A 6,435-nucleotide genomic window follows, 5' to 3' on the forward strand; every position below is an offset into this window, starting at 1 on the left:
AATGATGTTGAGCATCTTTTCATGGGTTTGTTAGCCATCTGTATGTCTTCTTTCGAGAAATGTCTGTTTAGTTCTATGGCCCATTTTTTAATTGGATTGTTTATTTTTCTGGTATAGAGCTACAAGAGCTGCTTGTTTATTTTTGAGACTAATTATTTTTCAGTTGTTTCATTGGCTATTATTTTCTTCCATTCTGGAAGCTGTGTTTCACCTTCCTCATAGTTTCCTTAGTTGTGCAAAAACTTTTAAGTTTAATTATGTCCCATTTGTTTATTTTTGCTTTTATTTCTATTGCTCAGGGGGTGGGTCATAGAGGATCCTGCTGTGATTTATGACAGAGAGGGTTTTGCGTATATTTTGCTCTAGGAGTTTTATAGTTTCTGGTCTTACATTTAGATCTTTAATTCATTTTCAGTTTATTTTTGTATATGGTGTTAGAAAGTGTTCTAGTTTCATTCTTTTACAAGTGGTTGACCAGTTTTCCCAGCACCACTCTTTAAAAAGGGATTGTCTTTTCTCCGTTGTATATTCTTGCCTGTTTTGTCAAGGATAAGGTGTCCATAGGTGCATGGATTTATCTCTGGGCTTTGTATTTTGTTCCATTGGTCTGTATTTCTGTCTTTGTGCCAGTACCATACTGTCTTGATGATTGTAGCTTTGTGGTGTAGTCTGAAGTCAGACAGGTCGATTCCTCCAGTTCCATTCTTCTTTCTCAAGACTGCTTTGACTGTTCGAGGTTTTTTTGTATTTCCATACAAATTGTGAAATTATTTGCTCTAGTTCTCTGAAAAATACCAGAGAACTTGATAGGGATTGCATTGTATCTATAGATTGCTTTGGGTAGTATACTCATTTTCACTATACTGATTCTTCCAATCCATTAACTTGGTATATTTCCCCATCTGTTTGTGTCATCTTTGATTTCTTTCATCAGTATTTTATGGTTTTCTATATATAGGTCTTTTATTTCTTTAGGTAAATTTATTCCTAAGTATTTTATTCTTTATGTTGCAATGGTGAATGAAATTGTTTTCTTAATTTCTCTTTCTGTTTTCTCATTGTTAGTGTTTAGGAATGCAAGGGACTTCTGTGTTAATCTTATATCTTGCATCTTTACTGTATTCATTGATTAGCTCTAGTAATTTTCTGGTGGTGTCCTTAGGGTTTTCTATGTAGAGGATCATGTCATCTGCAAACAGTGAGAGTTTTATTTCTTCTTTTCCAATATGGATTCCTTTCATTTCTTTTTCTTCTCTGATTGCTGTGGCTAAAACTTCCAAAACTATGTTGAATAGTAGTGGTGAAAGTGGGCGCCCTTGTCTTGTTCCTGACTTTAGGAGAAATGGTTTCAATTTTTCACCATTGAGGATAATGGTTGCTGTGGGTTTATCATATATGGCTTTTATTATGTTGAGGTAAGTTCCTTCTATGCCTGCTTTCTGGAAGGTTTTTATCATAAATAGATGTTGAATTTTGTCACAGGCTTTCTCTGTATCTATTGAGATAATCATATGGTTCTTATCTTTCAATATGTTAATGTGGTGTATCATGTTCATTGGCTTGTGAATATTGAAGAATCTTTGCATCCCTGGGATAAAGCCCACTTTGTCATGATCTATGATCTTTAAAAATGTTGGATTCTGTTTGCTAGAATTTTGTTAAGGATTTTTACGTCTATATTCAAAAGTTTTCTTTTGGGGGACATCTTTGTCTGGTTTTTATATCAGAGGAACGATGGCCTCATAGAATCAGTTGGGCAGTTTACCTTCCTCTGCAATATTCTGGAAGAGTTTGAGTAGGAGAGGCATTAGCTCTCCTCTAAATTTTTGGTAGAATTCACCTGTGAAGCCATCTGGTCCTGGGCTTTTGTTTGTTGGAAGATTTTTTTATTACACTTTTCATTTTGATGCTTATGATGGTTCTGCAAAGATTTTCTATTTCTTCTTGGTTTATTTTTGGAAAGTTATACTTTGCTGAGAATTCATCCATTTCTTCCAAGTTGTCCATTTTATTGGCATATATTTCCTGATAGTAGTCTCTTATGATCTTTTGTATTTCTGTGTTGTCTGTTGTGATTTCTCCATTTTCATTTCTAATTTTGTTGATTTGATTCTTCTCCCTTTTTTCTTGATGAGTCTGGCTAATGGTTTGTCTATTTTATTTACCTTCTCAATGAATCAGCTTTAAGTTTGGTTGATTTTTGCTATAGTCTCCTTTTTTTTTTTTTAATCCATTCATCTGTCCAGGGACATTTATTTATATATTTATTTATTGCGACAGAAATTTTTTTTTTTTTTTTACTTTACAATATTGTATTAGTTTTGCCATGCAGCAACATGAATCCACCACAGGTATACACATGTTCCCCATCCTGAACCCTCTTCCCTCATCCCTCCCCATACCATCCCTCTGGGTCATCCCAGTGCACCAGCCCCAAGCATCCACTATCATGCATCAAACCTGGACTGGCGATTCATTTCATATATGATATTATACATGTTTCAATGCCATTCTCCCAAATCATCCCACCCTCGCCCTCTCCAACAGAGTCCAAAAGACTGTTTTATATATCTGTGTCTCTTTTGCTGTCTCGCATACAGGGTTATCATTACCATCTTTCTAAATTCCATATATATGCGTTAGTATATTGTATTGGTGTTTTTCCTTCTGGCTTACTTCACTCTGTATAATCGGTTCCAGTTTCATCCATCTCATTAGAACTGATTCAAATGTATTCTTTTAAATGGCTGAGTAATACTCCATTGTGTGTATGTACCAGAGCTTTCTTATCCATTCATCTGCTGATGGACATCTAGGTTGCTTCCATGTTCTGGCTATTATAAACAGTGCTGTGATGAACATTGGGGTACATGTGTCTCTTTCAATTCTGGTTTCCTCGGTGTGTATGCCCAGCAGTGGGATTGCTGGGTCGTAAGACAGTTCTATTTCCAGTCTTTTAAAGAATCTCCACACTGTTCTCCATAGTGGCTGTACTAGTTTGCATTCCCACCAACAGTGTAAGAGGGTTCCCTTTTATCCACTCTCTCTCCAGCATTTATTGCTTGTAGACTTTTGGATCGCAGCCATTCTGACTGGCATGAAGTGGTACCTCATTGTGGGTTTGATTTGCATTTCTCTGATAATGAGTGATGTTGAGCATCTTTTCATGTGTTTGCTAGCATCCTTTGTTTTTTATTCATCTATTTCTGCTCTAATTTTTTATGATCTCTTTCATTCTACTAACCCTGGGGTTCTTCACTGCTTGTCTTTCTAGTTGCTTTAAGTGTTAAGTTAGGTTATTTGTTTGATTTTTCTCTTGTTTCCTGAGGTAAGCTTGTAGTGCTATGATCCTTCCCCTTAGCATTACTTTTACTGAATCCCATAGGTTTGGGGTTGTCATGTTTTCATTTTCATTCTCTATGCATATTTTGATTTCTTCTGTGATTTTTTGGTTATTCAGAAGCATGCTGTTTAGCCTCCATATGTTTGTATTTCAATAGTTTTTTTTCCTGTTCAGTTCAGTTCAGTTCAGTCACTCAGTTATGTCCGATTCTTTGCGACCCCATGAATCGCAGCACGCCAGGCCTTCCTGTCCATCACCAACCCCCGGAATTCACTCAGACTCACGTCCATTGAGTCCATGATGCCATCCAGCCATCTCATCCTCTGTCGTCCCCTTCTCCTCCTGCTCCCAATCCCTCCCAGCCTCAGAGCCTTTTCCAATGAGTCAACTCTTCCCATGAGGTGGCCAAAGTACTGGAGTTTCACCTTTAGCATCATTCCTTCCAAAGAAATTCCAGGGCTGATCTCCTTCAGAATGGACTGGTTGGATCTCCTTGCAGTCCACGGGACTCTCAAGAGTCTTCTCCAACACCACAGTTCAAAGGCACCAATTCTTTGGCACTTAGCTTTTCTTTTTTCCTGTAGTTACATCTAATCTTACTGCATTGTGATCAGAAAAGATGCTGGAAATGATTTCGATTTTTTTTAATTTACCAAGGCTAGATTTATGGCCCAGGATGTGATCTATCCTGGAGAATGTTCCATGTGTACTTGAGAAAAAGGTGAAGTTCATTGTTTTGGAGTGAAATGTCCTATAGATATCAATTAGGTCTAACTGGTCCATTGTATCATTTAAAGTTTGTGTTTCCTTACTTATTTTCTGTTTAGCTGATCTATCCATAGGTGTAAGTTGGGTATTAAGTTTCCCAGTGTTATTGTGTTACTGTTAATTTCCCCTTTCATACTTGTTAACATTTGCCTTACATATTACAGTGCTCCTATGTTGGGTGCATTATATATTTATAAATGTTACATCTTCTTCTTGGATCGATCCTCTGATCATTATGTAGTGTCCTTCTTTCTCTCTTTTCACGGCCTTTATTTCAAAGTCTATTTCATCTGATATAAGTACTGCTACTCCTGCTTTCTTTTGGTCTCCATTTGCATGAAATATCTTTTTCCAGCCCTTCCACTTTCAGTCTGTATGTGTCCCTTGTTTTGAGGTGGGTGTCTTGCAGACAGCATATATAGGGGTTTTCTTTTTGTATCCATTCAGCCAGTCTTTGTCTTTTGGTTGGGGCACTCAACGTATTTACCTTTAAGGTAATTATTGGTAAGTATGATGCCATTGCCATTTACTTTGTTGTTTTGGGTTCGAGTTTATAAACGTTTTCTGTGTTTCCTGTCTAGAAACAATCCTTTAGCATTTGTTGAAGAGCTGGTTTGGTGGTGCTGAATTCTCTCAGTTTCACTTGTCTGTAAACTTTTTGATTTCTCCTTCATATTTGAATGAGATCCTTGCTGGGTATAGTAATCTAGGTTGTAGATTTTTCTGTTTCATGACATGAAGTATGTCCTGCCATTCCCTTCTAGCCTGAAGAGTTTCTATTGAAAGATCAGCTGTTATCCTTTTGGGAACCCCCTTGTGTATTATTTGTTGCTTTTCCCTTGCTGCTTTTAATATTTGCTCTTTGTGTTTGATGTTCATTAATTTGATTAATATTTGTCTTGGAGTGTTTCACCTTGGGTTTATCCTGTTGAGAATTGCTGGGTCTCTTGGACTTGTGTGGTTGTTTCCTTTCCCACTTTAGGGAGGTTTTCACCTACTATCTCTTAAGTATTTTCTCATGCCCTTTCTTTTTGTCTTCTTCTCCTGGGACTCCTATGATTCGAATTTGGGGGTGTTTAACATCGTTCCAGAGGTCTCTGAGGTTGTCCTCATTTCTTTTAAATCATTGTTCATTTTTCTTCTCTGCTTTGTTTATTTCCACCATTCTACTTTCCACCTCACTTATCCTAATTTATGACTCAGTTATTCTACTGTTGGTTCCCTCAGAGTGCTTTTGATTTCATTTGCTGCATTATTTTCATTATTGATTGACTCTGTTTTATTTCTTCTAGGTTCTTGTTGAACATTTCTTCCATCTTCTCAACCCTAGTCTCTAGTCTATTTATCTGTAACTCAATGTTGTTTTCAAGATTTTGAATCATCTTAGCTATCATTATTCTTAATTTTTTTGCAGGCAGACTCCCTATCTCCTCCTCTTTTGTTTGGTTTGGTGGGCAGTTATCATGTCCCTTTACCTGTTGAATATTTCTCTGCCTTTTGATTTTGTTTAGATTGCTGTGTTTAGGGAGGTCTTTCTGTATACTGGAAGTTTGTGATTCCTCTTATTCTGGAGGTTCCTCCCTGTGGGTGGAGTTGGAAGAGTGGCTTGTCAAAGTTTCTGGGTTAGGGAAGCTGTGTCAGTGTTGTGATGGGTGGAGTTGGATCTTTTCTCTCTGGAGTGCCACAAAGTGTCCAGTATTTAGTCTTGAGGTGTCTCTGGGTTTGGTGTGACTTTGGGCAGCCTGTATTTTAATGCTCAGGGCTATGTCCCTGTGTTGCTAGAGAATTTGTGTGATATGTCTTGCTCTGGAACATGTTGGCTCTTGGGTGGAACTTGGTTTCAGTGTGTGTATGGAGGCTTTTGTGTGAGCTCTTGTAAATTAATGTTACCTGGAGTCAGGAGTTTTCTGGTGTTCTAAAGTTTTGGATTTAAGCCTCCTGGCTTTGGCTTTCAGTCTTATTCTTACAGTAGCCTCAAGATTTATCCATCCATACAGCAAAGATGATAAAACATCTAGGTTAATGATAAAAAGATTCTCCACAGTGAGGGACACCAGAGAGGTTCACAGAGTTACTTAGAGAAGAGAGAGGGAGGAAGGAGATAGAGGTGACCAAGAGGAGAAGATGGGGAATCAAAAGGAGAGTGACCAATCTAGCCAGTAATCAGTTCCCTAAGTTTTCTTCACAGTCTGGGACACCCAGAGAGATTCACAGATTAAATAGAGAAGAGAAGGGGGAGAGAGGAGATAGAAATGATGTGGGGGAGAAAAGGGAGAGTCAAAAGGGGAGAGAGCAATTAAACCAGTAATTGAACCCCTAAGTAA

This window comes from Capricornis sumatraensis, chromosome 15 (genome assembly GCF_032405125.1).
Source record: "Capricornis sumatraensis isolate serow.1 chromosome 15, serow.2, whole genome shotgun sequence".
Taxonomy (NCBI): Eukaryota; Metazoa; Chordata; class Mammalia; order Artiodactyla; family Bovidae; genus Capricornis; species Capricornis sumatraensis.